Source organism: Terrapene carolina, unplaced genomic scaffold, assembly GCF_002925995.2.
Source record: "Terrapene carolina triunguis isolate 2854851 unplaced genomic scaffold, T_m_triunguis-2.0 Scaffold84, whole genome shotgun sequence".
In the NCBI taxonomy this organism is placed as follows: Eukaryota; Metazoa; Chordata; order Testudines; family Emydidae; genus Terrapene; species Terrapene triunguis.
The window spans coordinates 42,300,209-42,319,385 of NW_020664435.1; positions in this window are offsets into that span (position 1 = coordinate 42,300,209).

Consider the following 19,177-nt stretch of genomic DNA (forward strand, 5'->3'; position numbering starts at 1 on the left):
TTATTGAATGTCTGATTATTATTAATTACATTGCAATAAACCCTAGAGGTCTAACTTGGGAATCATGAACCCATTGTGCTAGGCAATGTACATGCACATTGCCCTCTGCTTGCAAGAATCTACAGCCTGGCTAATTGTGTAATCTGAAGCATTCTTTGGGAAGAAGAAACACAACATGAAGCTGATAATTCCGTGACATGACAGAGTAAAACCACAGATTCTATATTTCATCTCCTTCTAAAATGCAACATTTTTTTAAAATGTAAAAAGCCTTTTATGCAAGAGGTAAAGCAGTACTTTGCACAAAGCACTGGGACAAAATTCTGTTGATTATGCTAGTGTAAATCCAGAATAACTGCACTGACTTTAGTGGAGTTATTCCAGATATTAAGAAAGGGGGAAGAGCCAATCAATTAGGGACTCCAAAATTACAGTTGACTTTACATGGAAGGCACTCAGGTGCTAAGGGGATGGTTGGCTGTATAATACCCTAAAATATATAGGTACACATATGGACAAGGTGTGCCATGGCATTTCAGCTGCTCATGGGCATGTGATGGGATTGCGAGCCCCTTTTCACCATGCTAATTTGATTCTTCCATTCCACTTAGAGTGCAAGCACCAGCTTTGCTGGTGGCTTCCTATATAGATACTGAATGGAGAAAGAGGGGCTATTGGCATCTACTGAGAAGTAAAACTGAGGTCTTGACTTTTTGAGGTTATTAAAGAGTCCCATGTGACTTTTAGCAAGAGTTTTTGGTGCTAGCCCCAGTGTCCTGGTCAAATTCTGTGTTGGGAGAGTGTCTGTCTGCTTCCCCAGTAACTGTGTAAGGCATTTGTTGGCCCAAACAAGTTGCAGTGCAGAGTTATCTAGTTGCTGCATCTCATGGCAGAGTTAGCTGCATTCAGCAATTTCTGTATATAATTTCAAAAGTTCTTTGGGATGAAAATCTTTCTCTAAAATTAAGTCATTATCTACTGAAATATCCTTGAAGTAATTAAGGTTTGTGCTGAAAAGAGATCTTTTAAGTAGATCTTATTTCTTTAGCCTCATCCAAGGCGCTAATAACTCCCTTTACAGTTCACAAAATTATTAATAACGAATATTAGGCTGGGCAGCCTGTTTTATGAACTAATAATCTTCTGAAGTGGAAATTTATCCTGCTGGGAAAGAACAATATGGCTGAGACAAATAGCGCTCTCACCCTATTTCTATTATGCTGTAAGTGAGAAAGGGAGGTAGGAGAAAGAGAAGTTGTAATGTTCAGAATTTACTGAAAACATGTTGCATGTTTATTTGAAAAGAGTGAGGAATGGCCAGCCAGCTGGCAGCCTTCGGTACTTCTGTGTGTCCCTGCTTAACAGATGGTGCCTGCAGAACCTGAATGTGGGTTTCTTCCCTCTGTGTTAGGTGTTTTCAAATGTGGCTGAAAAGTACTGTGAGGATATCACTGATGATTTTATGGAAATAATTAGTCTTTAACAGCCTTTTTAGAGGGGTAAGAGCATCCCCCTGAGATCACTTCACTTCAAATAAGATTTATTTTGCTTTTTAAACAATACTAGAGTTAATCGTTGGATCACCTCCCTCTAGTAATGGCTTACCTCATCCCTTCAGTCCTCCAGCCACTCCCTCTCTCCTCATCTTCCTAGATCCTCCCTCCATCACCCTCCCTCAGTTGCTTTACCACCAGCATCCACAACCTGCCTTTATTCACTCTCTGCAACGTTACTTCACTCCCTCTGTGATGGGGTGATTAGGCCCCACACGGATGAGGCAGGGACTAGAAAGTCTCTGGCAGCAGGGCTAGCCTCACCCCTCTGGCCCTGTCAATCATGCTTGATAGGGAGGTGGCCTTTAAAAGGGAGGAAACTGCAGTTAGCATGGGGGAGGGAGATGGATTGTCCTGAGCAGCAGACTGCAGGAGCAACTCCCAAACCTGTGTAGGGAACTCCTAGGCAGGAAACCTTCACTCCAACCCTGAGGAGAGTACAGTGGATTCCCAGAGTAAGTCAGACAGGCTGAGCCTGTCTCAGAGATCCAGCAAGAGCAATTTCCCCAAACCGATTACGTTGGGGCTGGATTGTTGGTAGCACTATAGACTCATCACCCTCCTCCCCCTTTTGCTAGGACTGCAGGGAAGGAGTATCCATGAATGGGTGGGGTTTGTGACTTTCATTTTGATCCCCCAGCCAGAGAAACTTAAGGAGGCCCACAAAGGGCAAAGCCTGCCTTGCAAATAGTAGGGAAGTAGGGCCTGTGTCGTGACCACCCAATGTAGAAACTGGGTGTGGTCAGGTTCCCTCACCCTCTGCGGGAGGAACTACTGAGGACTCTTTTACACCCTCCCCTCTAGTGCCTCTGTCAGAGTTCTGCTAACTGCACCTTTGTTCCCCAGTTCTCTGCCTACACTGTGATATCCCCAACAAGTCAGACTGTCTAAAAGGCCAATGCTGATTTCTCTCCAGTGGCTATGTCCAGTGTATTGCCCACAGTTACAAAGAGCTGTCTGGTAACTTATAAGCAATAACATTTATTCTGAAGGTGAAAGCAGTCCAGGGAAAACATATTAACAATACAAGAACCTACACACATACTAAAAAGCTTACTAAAGGTCACCCCAATTGTAACCTCAGCCTCTGGTAGGTGTCAGCCCTTCAAAATTCAAAAGTAGGTTTTCCCTGCGGTTACAAATTCACGACTGCCTAGATTCAGAACCAGAACAACCATGACTAGTTCAATCTTTCCTCTATGCAGCTTGTGCCTTTGATAGCAGCCTCATTTAACAGGTGATCAGCAGCCAGTGGTCCACTCTGCTTCAAAAGGTTGGATATTTGCATAATGAGAGATGAGCAATTTGCATTTACCCTCCCCTAGATATTCCCCAGGAAATCAACTTAACACCCCCCCCCCCCCAAATCCCTTCTTCTCTGGCATTTTTTTCAGTATAGTCCTTTGAAGCTGCCAGGTGTCTCATCTGTCACATCTCCTCCCTTCAGAGGTTACATACAGTCCCAGCCCACAATAATACATAAACCATTCATTTAATACAATGGGCCCCAAAGTTACTTAAACTTAATTCAATAAGGTCTCCCAAGGATATTGCAGGAAAATACCATATCTGTCACAGCCTCCTTTCTACATTCCCTTTTCTGCCTTCTCTCCTCTGTTAATTATTTTGCAGTAAGTGTTCACAGGGGGGCTTATGCAGAAATATCTGTTCTGGAATAATTATTTTGGTAAGTTTCCAAGTGTAGAGAAGCCCTAAAATTTGCAATGAGCATTCCAGCACATTTCACACAACGTGGTGTTGGCATGAAAGGCTCTGTATCTGATTATCAATCTCATTAGCTAATCAGTCTGCTAAACTTAAAGACTGTAGTTAAATTTGGCATTGCTGAGACTTCTGCTGGAGAGGGTCATAATATTGTTGATGATTGGCAGCATTTCTGACACTAGCAACATATGGACTCTGTCAGTTTCCAGGCTGCTTTAGCAATAGGAATAACTCTATAATCAATAAAATGTAATTCATTAACAAAAAATTGTCCTCTTCTGATATTAGTCCAATATTCAAGCTGGAGGGAAACTGGTTTCTTTGACAATTGGCTTCTATGCTGCCAGTGACACAAAAGATATTAATTTTGTAAGATATTGGAATAAGTAATAGAGCTCCCCCTAATGGTGTTTCTATGGTTATGGCAAGTTTCAGTATTTTCTGTGTACAGTACTGTTTTCCCAGTCTCTTGTTAATAAAGTTAGTTCAAGAAGGTGTCTGATGAGTTGATGTGTGTAAGTGTGCATGCCTCATGCTGCAGCTTCTCCTCAGGAAAGCATAACACTGCCAGAAACTGATGGATAATCAGTCTCTGTTAATGTAACCCACACAAGGAAAGTGTGGATCTTTGTCCCCTCCTGATGACTGGACTGCATAAGAAGTTTGTATCTAATAGTTCTATCAACTAGAGTATCTAGTCATTTAATTCAAATGGCAGAGGCTTATTACTGAAAGTGCAAGGTTCAAACCCAGCTGTCAGCACAAACAAGATTGGTAAAGTTGCTATTTCCTTGGTCAGTGGAGAGAGCTTTGTAAACTTTTTTCTAATCAGCCCTAAAGCTTGTTTTATGTCTAGGCATAATGGCTGGGTTTACTGGACACACAGATCCCTATGATGGATCCTGTAAGGACTGGGAATCACATACCGAAAGGCTGGAATAGTATTTTTGATGCTAATAGTATAACAGGAAACAAAGGTATGATTATAGTTGTGTCTTACGGGAAATAAAACCTGTGGTCTGTTACACTCACAGCAGTACTAGAGCTGAAAGAATAGCTCTAAAGTAATGATAGCTATTTTACAAAGGCCCTTGTCTTCAGAAACTTCTTGTCATAGTGGAACATTTCTGGTTACATAAGCAGACCCAGCAGCCTGTGGAGTCCATAAGCACATATATGGCAGAACTAAAGTAAAGTCAACACTGTGAATCTGGGGAAAATTTGGATTACGCTTTGAGTGATGAAACCTTACAGAAATGTTGACTAACAGAGGTTGGTTTTACATATTACCACATTGCAAATAATGCTGTGTTAGTGGAGAAAAGACATAGAAAAAATGGCCCAGCATAAGAGTGATGTACAATAAATTAATGCCACATTTGCCAAGTGACTGTATACATGTAGCCAGTATGAATACATGCAAAATAAGCAAACCCCAGGGAAGCTCAGATCTCATTCAGATAAGACTGAAACAGGTGGAGAGTCTCTTTAAAAATGCAAGTGGACCCAGGGTGAGCAGTCTTAGCTGAAGAATAGAAGTGAAGCTGAAGAAAGACCGTGTTGAGCCATGCTACTCATTTATACTGCATTTTAGTGTGAGACGTACACCAAAAAAGAAATAAAGCAAGTAGAAGTCCTGCAGATTGAAATGTCAATCACAACTAGTTGTAGAGCAGGACAGCCTTGTGCTGTTGGGAAGGAATGGCTCCATGCTCAATTGACAGTGTTTTTATGTCATTCCACAGCACAGAATTCTCAGCCATGCAAATGACGTTACATAAATTCTGCAAAAGCATGCTAGTGTCAGCCCCACCACTAATGATAAGCTAAAGGAAATCTGAGCCTCCTGAACACTGAGAGGAGGAGGCCAGCCAAGCTTTAGAAAGAGGTCATATGCCTTCAGAACAAAAATTGAGTTAGGGTTGGAGCCATGAAAATGTGAAGGGATTGTGAGTAAGGTAAATCAAAGTGAATATTGTCATGAAAAATGGAGATTTAAGGATCTGGGGGTAATTTCAGATGAATGATCTTGTTTTAAGAGTCGGCAAATCCCCCTTGTGAAATATAGAAGACATTTTTGCTGAGTAGGGAGGCAGAAGTTCACATAGGTGGTCTTAGCTCATGTTTATTTACGAATGGAGCCATGAATCTCATGCACTACTCAGAGTAAATACTCCTAGGGGGCTGTTCCAGGTTACTAGGCTGCCGTTGGGAGCAACATCAAGTCCTGCAAGATGCCAAAGAGCTGTGGAGTTGGAAGGAATCCCTGGGGTGCAGTGTTAGATGATATTGTGTCACAGGATAATTCACACAGAACACTGAGAAAAACCTGAGCAGGATGTTTTGAGGCAGGAACTAAATGAGGTGAGAGAAAACCAGGCCAAATGTGAATTCTTTCAAGAGAAAAGTTAATATTGTGGCCATATGATAGATGCAAAGGTCCTGAACAAGTCAAAGGTTAAAATAACTGCTATAAAGCCTTGTCTTACAAATATTGCATCAGGGACACTAGATATTGCTTTTCTTTATCGCTCTTATTTTTCATCCGAGTTCTTTCAACATGGTTTAGCATTGTGGATTCTTAAAGGTCACAGTGAAGGTAGCTTTATATACCTCTGCTATTTGTGTGTATGACCATATATATCCAGAAAACCTGCATTAAAATACTTAAGCTCAAATACAGCACAGTAACATTATTCTAATAACTAGATAACATTGCATAACTGATGGTATTTTAGGGGTCTGTTACCGACATTTTTGGTGCAAATTAATAGCAAGCCAAAAAAGGGTGGAGGGAAACAACAAGTGAAAAAGGAAATAAAAAACTAAAGAATAAAATTTAGAAGATTGCAGGAATTGACAGTGGAACTAAACACACATTCAAGCCAGAGAGAGGGTCTCACAGGTTCACCACACTAAAAGAGAAGACAGAGGTATTGTTTAAGAATCTAACACTATCTAAGTTGTATATACTAATAATGCTCATTTAGAAGTACCCTTTTATAGTATGAAAGTGCCATCTCCTGAGTGGCATGGATGACAGAACTGTGAGGTGAACCTGGGTTATATTATCAGAGGTATTACTAATGCTCCATATGTATGTGTTAAGAACACAAGGATGAATGTTTCACACCATGTGTAAGCTACACCTCTGAGCAGGTTAGACATTCTCTCCACTACAGGGGAACAGTGCACATATATTGGGAATGGACATACAGACAAATATAGTGTGTTATTACATAGATTCAAATTTCTCTCTGTATTAAAATTGGTTTAGTACGTTTGCTGTTGTGCAGAAACCAATAGCAGGAAGAACACTGACTTCTATGTCAGCAGAATGAATAGAGCTATATAAAAATGTCCATGAAAATTCTTAACAAGATAATGATGAAATAAAAAGAGATGGCAAAGAGACATGGAGCTGGCAAAGTGAAAGAAGAAAGAGTAGGAGCTTAAAACTGGGAAAAAATAGGGGGATAAAGACTGAACGTTTTTTTCTTAAAAATTGTGGATGTAATTCTGATAATTGGTTCTGTAACACTGATATTACATTGCAGAAAGAGGTTCTGAAACTGCATTAATGGTGAGCTAGTTCTAACAATGCTGCTTCATCTGTGGAGTCATATTTATCATTTTCCTTGACTGTTTGTTTATTATCCTTGTACAAAAGCACCACAATTCAGGAAATATGAAGTTTTCCAGCTGAACCAGTGGGTGATCCATATCTGCTTTGCTCTGCTTCTAGGAGCACTTATATGTCTTAGGATCTTGCAGCCCACTCTGTTCTGTGGCTTAGCTGTGACTTTTTTTTAGTACATCTTGCCAGCAGAAACATTGTCAGATTTCTTTCTTCCTGTAGCCCCTGTTGTTCCCTCCCCTCCCCGCCGCCTTCCAATGGGCTGGTTTAATCCTTTAAATTAAAACAACCGGGATACTGCCTTTAAATATTTTAGTGAGTAAAGAAAGTGAATGTAAGAACAGCAGGACAAGGTAATGGGAAAAGGAAGAGATTTCAAAAACTGACAAAGAGCTATCTGTAGTGAGAGAGAGAGAGAGAGACACTCAGCGGCAGAGATACTTCAGGGCCTGGAAGAGATTGATTAGCACTGAGTACTGGAAAGAATAAGAAACCTTTGGGATATGAATCTCTTTCAATACCATAGCTCACCAGGGTCTAGGGAGTTATGCACTAATCTTAAAAATGTTTGCATTCTGACACTCTGATGTGGAAAGGGTTTAATAGGGAACAGAACTATCTAACAGGGCCTTTCTATCAACTGGATAAAAATGAAAGGAGAAGCAGCACAAAAAAAGCAGGCAAGATTAAAAAGGATAGCAAAGGTTATAAAAGGCACCATAATGAAACTCAGCTGATGACTATACTATGCAAATGCATAGCACATGGAAAGTGTGAAGCAGTGGCAGGAAAGGTAAGTCACCTGCAGAGATGAATAGTTCCAGGGAAGATTAAGGGTGGACTCTGCATATACAACAAAAGCTTGTAAAGCTGCAAAGGGAATGGCAGAGTGCTGGTGAATTCCAAGGGTTTGGGAAATGAATATAAAATTGTAGGTAAATTATTGTGACTAGATAAGATGACTGAGAGGAAAGAGAAAGAGGCAAGAGAAAAAGGACAATGAGATTTTGTCTACTAAAAATATTTTACCATCTGAAAATAATTATTTCCAGAGTTGTGCCAACAAAAAATGACACCCTCTCTTTCTCTCTCTCTCTCTCTCTCTCTCTCTGGGGAGAGCAAGGTAGGAAGAATCTCTGGAATTTACTGAAGGATTTAAAGGAGAGAGTGAGTGCTTGTCTGACAAGGGAAGGAAGATTGCTTCAAGCCTACAAAGCAGTATGACAAAGGCACAATACTGAATGGAGGAGACAGATAGGGCAAAGAGGCGATATCTGATAGAGGGGGAAGAGGTCAGTGTAGGGAAGTAGATTTGGGAATTGTCTGCATACAGGTGGTGGTTGAAACTGTAGAATGGCTGAGTTCACTGAAAAAAGAACGAGGAGTACTTGTGGCACCTTAGAGACTAACAAATTTATTTGGGCATAAGCTTTCGTGGGGTAAACCCACTTCATCGGATGCATGCATTGGAAAATACAGTAGGAAGATATATACACAGAGAACATGAAAAAATGGGTGTTGCCATACCAACTATAATGAGAGTAATCAATTAAGGTGGGCTATTATCAGCAGGAGAAAAAAAACTTTTGTAGTGATAATCAGGATGGCTCATTTCCAACAGTTGACAAGAAGGTGTGAGTAATAGTAGGGGAAAAATTAGCATGGGGAAATAGTTTTTACTTTGTGTAATGACCCATCCACTCCCAGTCTTTATTCAAGCCTAATTTAATGGTGTCCAGTTTTAATTTAATTCCAATTCTGCAGTCTCTCGTTAGAGTCTGTTTTTGAAGTTTGTTGGAGAATTGCGAGTTTTAGGTCTGTAATTGAGTGACCAGGGAGGTTGAAGTGTTCTCCGACTGGTTTTTGAATGTTATAATTCTTGACGTCTGATTTGTGTCCATTTATTCTTTTGCGTAGAGACTGTCCGGTTTGGCCAATGTACATGGCAGAGGGGCATTGCTGGCACATTATGGCATCTATCACATTGGTAGATGTGCAGGTGAACGAGCCTCTTATAGTGTGGCTGATGTGATTTGGTCCTATGATGGTGTCCCTTGAATAGATATGTGGACAGAGTTGGCAACGGGCTTTGTTGCAAGGATAGGTTCCTGGGTTAGTGTTTTTGTTGTGTGGTGTGTGGTTGCTTGTGAGTATTTGCTTCAGGTTGGGGGTCTGTCTGTAAGCAAGGACTGGCCTGTCTCCCAAGATTTGTGAGAGTGAGGGACTGTCCTTCAGGATAGGTTGTAGATCCTTGATGATGCGCTGGAGAGGTTTTAGTTGGGGGCTGAAGGTGACATCTAGTGGCGTTCTGTTACTTTCTTTGTTGGGCTTGTCCTGGAGTAGGTGACTTCTGGGTATTCTTCTGGCTCTGTCAATCTGTTTCTTCACTTCAGCAGGTGCATATTGTAGTTGTAAGAATGCTTGATAGAGATCTTGTAGGTGTTTGTCTCTGTCTGAGGGATTGGAACAAATGCGGTTGTATCTTAGATCTTGGCTGTAGACAATGGATCATGTGATGTGGTCTGGATGAAAGCTGGAGGCATGTAGGTAAGTATAGTGGTCAGTAGGTTTCCGGTATAGGGTGGTGTTTATGTGACCATCGCTTATTAGCACTGTAGTTCACTGAGGGCATGTCTACACTACAAAGTTAAGTCGATTTTATGTAAGTCAACATCTAGCCTCCGATTTAAGCAAGTCCATCTTGTGTATCCCCACTGTGCTCATTGTGTTGGTGGAGTGCATCCTCACTAGCAGGGCTTGCATCGACGCACGGAACACTGCACTGTGGGTTGCTATCCTACAGTGCATGTAGCCGAGTGAAATTTTGGGTTGGGATTGCAATGCCTTATGGAACAAAACATTTGCACGGGTGGTTATGGGAACATGGCATTAGCCTCCCATGATGCCCTTATCTTCCTCCCTGAAATCAACGGCAAAGAAACCAAGCCTTTTTCACGTCTTTTTTTCCTAAGCGTGGGTTACCCGCGCAGATGCCGTAGCGCGGTAAGCATGGACCCCCACTCAGCTGTACACTGTTGTTGTGAGCATTACAAACACCTTGCACCTTATCCTGCAGTATTTACTCAGCTTAAGCAGGAGCCACCACATGGAACAATGTGATACCATGCAAGCAGCCCTGCTGGAAGCCATGGTGTGGAGCAATTCTGGGTCCAGGAAATAAGCAGTGACTGGTGGGACTGCATCGTTATGCAGCTATGGGATGACGAGCAGTGGCTGCAGAACTTTCAAATGCATAAGGCCCCTTTCATGGAAATGTGTAGAGAGCTTTCCCCAGCCCTGAAGTGCAGCAATACAAAAATGAGAGCTGCTCTGACAGTGGAGAAGCAAGTGGTGATAGCTCTGTGGAAACTTGTAATGCCAGACTGCTACTGGTCAGTGGAGAATCAATTCAGAGTGGATAAATCTACAGTGGGGTCTGTTGGGATTCAAGTTAGCAGGGCAATCAATAGACTTCTGCTAAGAAGGGTAGTGACTCTGAGCAACGTTCAGGACATAGTGGATGGCTTTGCCATGATGGGGTTCCCTAACTGGTGGGGCGATAGATGGAATGCATATCCCTATCTTGGCACCAGACCACTTTGCCAATGAGTACATAAACCAAAAGGGGTACTTCTCAATGGTGTTGCAAGCGCTGGTGGATCACAGGGGCCATTTCACCGACATCAACATGGGATGGTTGGGGAAGGTGCATGATGCGGGCATCTTAGGAACTCTGGTCTGTTCAGAAAGCTGCAAGCAGGGACTTTCTTTCCAGACTGCAAAATAACTATTGGTGATGTTGAAATGCCAATCGTGATCCTGGGAGACCCAGCCTACCCCTTCCTCCCATGGCTCGTGAAGCCGTACACCGGCAGCCTGGACGGCAGTAAAGACCGGTTCAGCCATAGGCTGAGCAAGTGCAGAATGGTGGTGGAATGTGCCTTTTGACGTTTAAAAGGCTGCTGGCATTGTTTGCTTTCTAGGTTAGACCTCAGTGAAAGCAATATCCCCATTGTTACTGCTGCCTGCTGTGTGCTCCATAATATCTGTGAAACAAAGGGAGAAAAGTTTCCTCCGGGGTGGGGGGTTGAGGCCGATCGCCTGGCAGCCAGTTTTGATCAACCAGACACCCGGGCAATAAGAAGAGCACATCGAGGGGCTCTGCGTGTCCGTGAGGCTTTGAAAACCAGTTTCAGCAATGTGACTCTTATCTGTGTTCTTTACCAAGCTGTCCCCTCCATTGCATTTTCTCCCCTGTAAACACCACCCCCATCAACCACCATGTGCTGAATGAATAGAGAGTCTTTTCTCTTCAATCCATTAAGTTTTACTATGTGCATACACACAGAGAGACAGCAAAGAAAAGTAAGATAACCTGGGGCAAAAGGGCTGATAACACTGGGGGGAGGGAGAAACAAGGACAGCTTGCTTACAATTGCACTGCAGCAGCAAACAAAGGGGTGGGAATGGGCACCTTCTGTTCCTTGTACCCTCCCCTGGAGTTGAGTGCAAGGGATACCAAACTTCCCCACCCCACCTCATAGGACGTTTTGGGGAGGAGAATGTAGACCTGGGCGATGATGGCAGCAGGTTCAACAGAGGCTGCAGAGGGACTCTAGCATCCAGCTGCCTTTCTTGAACCTCAACCAGACGCCTAACCATGTCTGATTGCTCCCTCATAATCCTCAGCATCTCTTCCTTCATGGCACGCTCTTGTTCCCTGCATGCTCTCCTGTCCTCCCTGTCCATGTCCAGGTTCTCGGAAAGTGTAATCCTCCATGCGCTGAGCTCTGTCTTGTCACTCTCAGAGGCGCGCATTAACTCATTGAACATATCCTCCCGAGTCTTCTTTTTCTACCTTCTAATCTGGGAAAGTCTCCGTTCCGGTGTGGAGGATGCATCGATGGACAAGGTTTCAGCTGCAAAGAACATAAAGCACAAGGGTAGCATTAACACTGCATACATTGTTTCAGGTGTAATGTTCATTTTTTTTTTTTATAAAAAAACAAACAAACACCCCTCAATGCACTTCCCTTCAAGCCACAATGTAATCACAACTGTTGGCTACTGCCAGAGTCGGTTTGCTGCTCCAGCCATGGTGAGTAAGGCCATGAGGCATGGGCGAGAGGTCTTGTGCTGCTGCTTTTGTGAAGACATCATCCTTGGGATCACTGGTTGCAACTTCAGAAAATCCCCCTTTTCCCTAGCAACCTGGATGGTCCTTGAGGACAGGCACCAGTGTAAAGCCACCCAAATAGTTTGATTTTTACAAAAGCGGCACCGGGTTGGGGGCGGGGGGAGGGAAGGGAGACAAACAGGAAGCCGGCACCCCTCCTTTTTTTAATGCTGGTTGCAATACACAGTGATCCCTTCCAACCACACCCACAGCACGCTTGGGAAAGCATGGCTGTGTGACACAGATTTCACCAAATACGGGTGGATTACTTGTTGAATTGTTTGCGGTTTAAGGGCTAGCATTTAAAGGTTCCCACATTTCCCCTAGGTGACCATAAGCGATATCACTCTCCTGAGGGTAACCGAGGCAGCAAGGGAGAAGATGCTGCAAGCGTCTGGGTACAGACCTGGTCCTTTATGCTGCAATGCTGTACTCTGCAATGATGCCAGCAGAGTTAATACTGGAGTGGTGTGGGAAAGTGTTCTACCGTGGTGGACAAAATAAGGCAGCCCTTCCCAGAAACCTTCCACAAAGGATTGCAGAGTATCTCCATGAAAGCTTCCTAGAGATCTCCATGGAGGATTCCAGGGCCATCCCTGTGCACATAAACAGTCTTTTTCGGAGAGTGCCCTCTGCATAGCTGGAGTGGCCACCGATACTCACTACACCTACTTTTTTGTTCCGATTAAACATTAAAAATAATAGCATGTAACCCCTACAGTTTGATTGGAAATGTGTGCTTACCAGAGGTGCCTTCCCCTGCATCATGTTCCATCGACAATTGATCCTGTGAAGGGATGGGCTCCAGGGTTAAAAACAGTTCTTGGCTGTTGGGGAGAATGGATCCTTCACTTGCCTGCCTCACATTCTCCTCCTCCTCCTCCTCCTCAACAATGTGTTCCTTGTTGTTGCTTAAGGTAGGCCGGGGCTCCTGGGAGGTATCCACGGAGCATTTTGGGGTAGTCATGGGGTTGCCGCTGAGAATCGCATGCAGCTCCTCATAAAAGCGGCATGTCTGTGGGTCAGAACCAGAACGGCTGTTTGCCTTGCTTGTCTTCTGGTACGCTTGCCAAAGCTCCTTTATTTTCACGTGGCACTGCTGCGTGTCCCTGGTGTAGCCCTTCTCCCCCATGCCCTACGCACTTTTAGCATAGATGTCAGCATTTCTTCTGCTGGATCAGAGCACTGCCTGCACAGACTCTTCTCCCCACACAACAGTAAGATCCAGCACCTTCTGTGTACTCCATGCTGGACCGCATTTGCAACCTTGAGTCTGCATGATAAGCTGTGCTGACGAGCTCGCCACCCTGATCGAATAGGAAATGAAAATTCAAAAGTTCCCAGGCCTTTAACAGGGGAGCAGGGGTTTCCTGTGCACCTGGCTGACGTGCAGTGGAGTTGAAAGTGCACTCCAGAGCGGTCACAGCGGAGCACTGTGGGACACCTCTTAGAGGGCAATTCATTCGAATTACACAACGCAGTGTCTACACAATCCCCAGGTCAACCCGGGGATGTTGAATCAAGCGCTATGCCTCTCGCAGAGGTGGAGTACAGAAGTTGACTTTACAGGCCACTTTGGTTGACGGAAGGGACTCACTAGCGTAGTCACATATATTATTAAATTCAGCTAACGTGGCTTATGTTGACCTAACCTTGTAGTGTAGACCAGGCTGGAGAGAGTGAGGAGAGAAGAGAAACAAGGGTCAATTCTGGAGTAGAAGAGTTAGGAGAGCAGAAGAGAAGGGGAGTGACTTGTTGGCCTGTCAGTTTGTACTCCTCAAATTCTGTTGCAAGGACCCTGCACAAAGCCCTTGTCCTTGAGGCTCCAAGCAAAGCTGAGGCAATAGGCTATTAAGTTGCTGGCTGGAGTTATGTACTGAAATATTGTTTTTATAGGGTTGGAATCCTTATGTCCCAGCCCAAACAAAGGCAATACTTTTGGAAACAGGAGGATACAAAATTGAGTCCAACTGGCGTACTTGTGAACTATATGCATAATGGACGTTGCTGGAGTAGCAGAAAATGAAACTAGATTTGGTAGAATTCCAGTTTGCTAAACATGAAGCTTATCTGCTGTTTGCAAGAGGTATTTATCAAGATAGGACAATGTGGCAGGTGAACAGCTGTAGTGAAGTGGGCAGAAATTCAAGCTACCCTGCAGGTGTGTGTCTTAGGTGGTAGGTGCACGTGCATAAGGAGGCCAGAGGGTGTGGGTCTCTAATGAAAACATTAAATAAGATCAATCCCAAGACCGATCCTTTAGGAACTCCACTAGTAATCTCCTTCCCACCTGATAGTTCCCCTTTCAGCACACCCATTTTCCCTTTTATCTAGTTCCTTACAATTCTTGCACTAATCCCCACATTCTCCAGTTTAACTAATGATTTCCCGTGTGGCTTTACTGAAATCCAGATAGATTAGATCTACCACATTTCCCTTCTCTAGTGAATCAGCTCTATTAGAGAAAGATACCGGGTTAGTCTGGCACGATCTACCTTTGGTAAATGTGTGTTTCATTTCATCCCATTTTCCTCCATGTCTTTAATTATTCCTTCCTTCAAAATTTCTAAAGCCTTGCATACTTCTGAGCTCAGGTTGGTGGGTCTGTAGTTGCCAGGATGGGGATAGGAAGATCCACACTTCGCTCACATAGAGCAAGGTGACTCTGACTTTGTGCAGGTGAAGTGAATTTCCCCCAAAGGTACATCAAAATGACAACAAGCAGAAATATTTCATACATCTGGAACTATAGAAAAGAGGCTTCTGCTGCCTTAAAATATCCAAATGCTAAGACCTGAGCCAGCTGCAAGCAGCTGATTCTTTTGAGGCTCACTGTTGTTTGTATAAGCTGCAGTAGTTTGCAGACTCTGAAGACATGCCTCCTTTCTCTTCCCATTTTTGGTGTAAGTGCACCCTCAAGACAACTTACCTTCTTTCTGCAACCTTCATTTATTGCAGTTGTTCTAAACAGTCTTTATTAAGTTACATAAAGGTTTTGTTAGAGTTAGGAAATCTATTAAATTTGATTGTAGCTTTAGGGAAAGAATGAGTTCACAAAGCATCACAGTCGAGTTTTGCAGGGAAGCGTTTCTTCACAAACTAATTGAGCATATTTAATTAAAACAATATTGAACCCTCTACATACAATATTCCTGCCTTAAATAAAATTACATAAAGTCAAATAGAATGACTGGAAGAGGAAATAATTATTAAGTCTCTTGCATTTGATTTCCCTTATTGTCTCTCATTTGCTCATTCTGAGCACTTATTCATTAGAATGTTCTGTAGAATTTTGTTCTGCTCTGTTTGTTACAGAGCATCCGAGACATTGCAGATCTTTTAAAAAAAAAAATGATTCCCTCCCATATTCCCATTCTGTTAAACACCCATCTTCCAAGATGAATGATCCCTTGTGGAAAAATGTATGTGGTTTGACAACGTGAATGATCACTAGTGTCCCCAATTTTACTATGAGGATTTATATTTAAACTAAAAGCTGTTTGTTGCTACGACTTTTGGTGACTATATAGTGTGTCGAAGGCATATTTTGTGGTAAAGTTAACCAGCATGAGTCATATCACAGAACCAACAAAACGTAAAAATGTTTTTGCAGCTATGTTGGCACACAACAGCTAAGGTTGAATTCTACCTTCCAGATACATTTGATTTGTGTCTTTTTTGAAATCAATGCATTGTAACTCCAATAACACACAGAAGTGTGTGTGTGTGTGGGGTGTGGAGTGTGGGGGTAAGATACATTTGTTTTGCTTTGGAGAAGGGGAATTACTCATAAAAGGTAGGTGCTAGCCTGGATGATATGGATGCTGCATGATAAGATATACCCACGTGTTCAAGACTCCTATCTCACCCGTGGGAAGGGGATATTGCTTTAGGTTTCTTTTAACATTCTGTTTGAGTTTTGTAAGAGATAATGAGTAACATTTTCTAAATTGTCCAAATAACTTAGAGGCCTAAGTCCCATTTTTCAAAGTGACATAGATGCTTAGGACTAAGTCTCAGTGAACGTCAATGGCATTTAGGCTCCAAGTCACTTGGGCACGTTGAAAATTGTATCTAAAATTAATTTTGCCCTGACAATGAGATTGATGGGCAGGCACCCTTAGTCATAAGTAGGGTTTATCTGGAAGGCGTTCTCATATAACAGCAAGAGCAAATAAATGGAAAAGACAGTGACCCAGATTATCTCCTCCAGATCGATATATGCAGGGTCCCCACTGGAAACAGATCTTCCTCCTGCTGCATGGAAGGGTTGTCAGCCATGTCCAGGGCACTGTCCTACAGTTCCAGACCTCACAGGTGCCTCTCTAAAAGTCCAGGATCTGTGAAGAGGTTGAGGGCAAAGGGGGAAGATTGGGACAGGGCTAGGAGTTATATTATCTCTTCCATCGAGACTCCCCCTTTCTAGGTTTGCAGGGGACCATCTAGACCCAGGGTAGTGACTGGCACCATGACTCCACTGTCAATGTATGCAAAGTACTGGATGAAATACTCGCTCCATCAAAGTCAATGGGAATTTTGCCACTAATTCAATGTGGCCAAGATATCATCTATTGTTTCCAGTTAAAAACTATGGGTAGAAATTAGGGAGACAAAACATAATTTGCAAATGTGGAATTTGGCTAAGAAACCTGAGCTTACAACTTTGCTCTTGCAAAAAAGTGACACAGGATCTTTGGCAGCCACAGAGTGCCCAGGCCTTAATTTGACATCTTTTGGAATGTTGGTACTGGGGATGCATTGGAAGAACTGGAGTTGGTTTGCTTCTTCACTGTCAGCTTATTTTGTATCAAATATGTGTTTATTTAGATTGCTCACTGATGTTCAGTAAAAGACATGGAAAATTCACTGATGGTGTAAAAAAAAAAGGTTGCAAATCAGTGAAGATGGTAAATTACTATATAGGGTGAGATTGTGGTTTGCCCTACATTTTGACTATTGTTGTCTGATCTTATTTTGGGGCAGCACCATGAACTGCATAAAACAAAGCAAAACATACTGACATGTACTGGTCAGTTATAAGCAGAAATTGTACATATTCAAAATTACCTTGAAGCTGTCATTTTAATATGTAATCTGGATGCATTTTAGATTTGAGCTACTTTAATACAAGAATTGGAAATCCAGTACAAAAATATGACTTTGTCTAATTTTTTGGGGGAGAGGGGTGGGAGTGAGAAAGGAAAGGCAGTAATTGTAGGATACTCAGATGACAACCCCTTGTCTCGCTTTCAGGGAGCAGTAGTAGTGCCTGCTCCCTGCCCCAGGATGTGAGTGTTTGAGCCTTTGCCCATAAGTGGGGCATGGTAGGGGGACCAGGGCCCTCCCTTTCTGCCAGGTCCCAGCCCAGGGCCCTTTGGGAAGTAGCACTGCCAGGCTCTTCACCATACAGAGCCTAAATCTGCCACCTTGGGATACTTCCTACCTATGTGCTCCTTCAGTTTGGGGCATGGATCCTATATTTCAAACAAAGTCTCAACTGAGCAGGGCAAGACCTGTCTAGAAGGGGGTGGTGGTTGGACAAGGAACTGTCAGGGTCCTGAGCTGCTATGTGATCCCCTCTCAGTCTCCACCTTCTCTCTGGCTTCCTGGAGAAGGAGTCTTCTCTCCTGCAACCTATCCACCACTCCTTTTGTCGGCTTTGGAGCTCCTTATAACCCATTCCTCCAGCTGGAGCATGCTCAGCAGACCTGTACTGGCAGGGCTACCTGGGCCCACCAATACTGCCTTTCAGGCTCAGTAACCCTGCCGTCTGTTTGCTGAATTATCTTCATCTTCTGTTACTGCGAAATATCTTCATTCTCCTCAGAGGAAATCATCACTCTTTCTGGAAAAAAAGTACATTTAAATGTTCTTCTCAAATAACATTCCTCTTGATCATACAGTTGATTCTTTCCTTTGTGAATGCCCCACGTAGCTTATGTTGCTTAATATTGTTAATTCTGTATTAAGATATGTACTGATACGTGTCAAGACAATGTAATTGTAATATCATATTGTTAATGACCCAAAATATCAATAAATCTCCCTCCCCTCAACCCCCCCCACAAACAAACCAAAATAACCCCCTCCCCCAACATTAACTTCCAATATACATAGGAGCTAACAGTTTTTAGAATCACTGGGGACTGAGCTCTTTCTCCCTGGTGCCATTCCTTCTTAGTCAAGCCACAGATTCAAATGCCTTTGATTTTACAGATATTCTTATCTGCTCTCAAATTCACATCTTCTTCCAGAAGGGTTTCATTGTAGCACTGGATGGCTTCAGGGACTGATCAGAGCAGATGGAGTTTTTCACCTTTAGGGAATGGTTTTGAATTCATTTCCAGTCAGGAAAAAAAAACAAAAGCTGCATCATCTCATGGCTGCTCAATACCTCTATGAAATATGATGGTCTCAATATTCAGCACAGGTCCCAGTGGACAGTTGTCCACATCACAAATCACATCACTGCAGTTGAAACTAATTGGCATTTTTGTTGATGATATCAATAGATTGTCCAGAATATGTTCTGGACAATCTAGTCTGTTTAGGTTCTTTAGTATGTCCATCACTTTGGTATCAGAAGGCTCTGGAGATTAAACTGACCTCTCCATCCTATAGGAGATCCTACCATATCAGGGTTAAAGCAAACTCATGGGTAGCCTTACATTTCTGCTGCCCATTCTTTGTGTTCTATGCCTATATTGAGGACTTCTGTCTCAAGGGTTGTCAGCTGAGAACCTTCCCAGGAACTAACATTCATTACAAATGATTTTTCCTAGAAAAATAAAAGGTGCAGTTGTGTATGCAACAAGAATATCTGGCTAGCACACTGACTTGTTTGTTTCTGCTCTGCTGCCTTCTACCACATTTTCTGTCTCCTCCAACCTGTTGTCTGGATGACATGTGGAAGTGAAATTTCCTCAGCCCATGTTCCTTCCTACCTGGCTGATAGCATCCATACTTCTCTTTTCTCTCATTGATGAGCTGGAGTTAGTCTTTATCACAGCTTTCCTTTGGCTTTGATTAATTTGACTTTCACAAAGATACCCATTGGTGGATGGGAAGAATCTCACTTAGAAAACC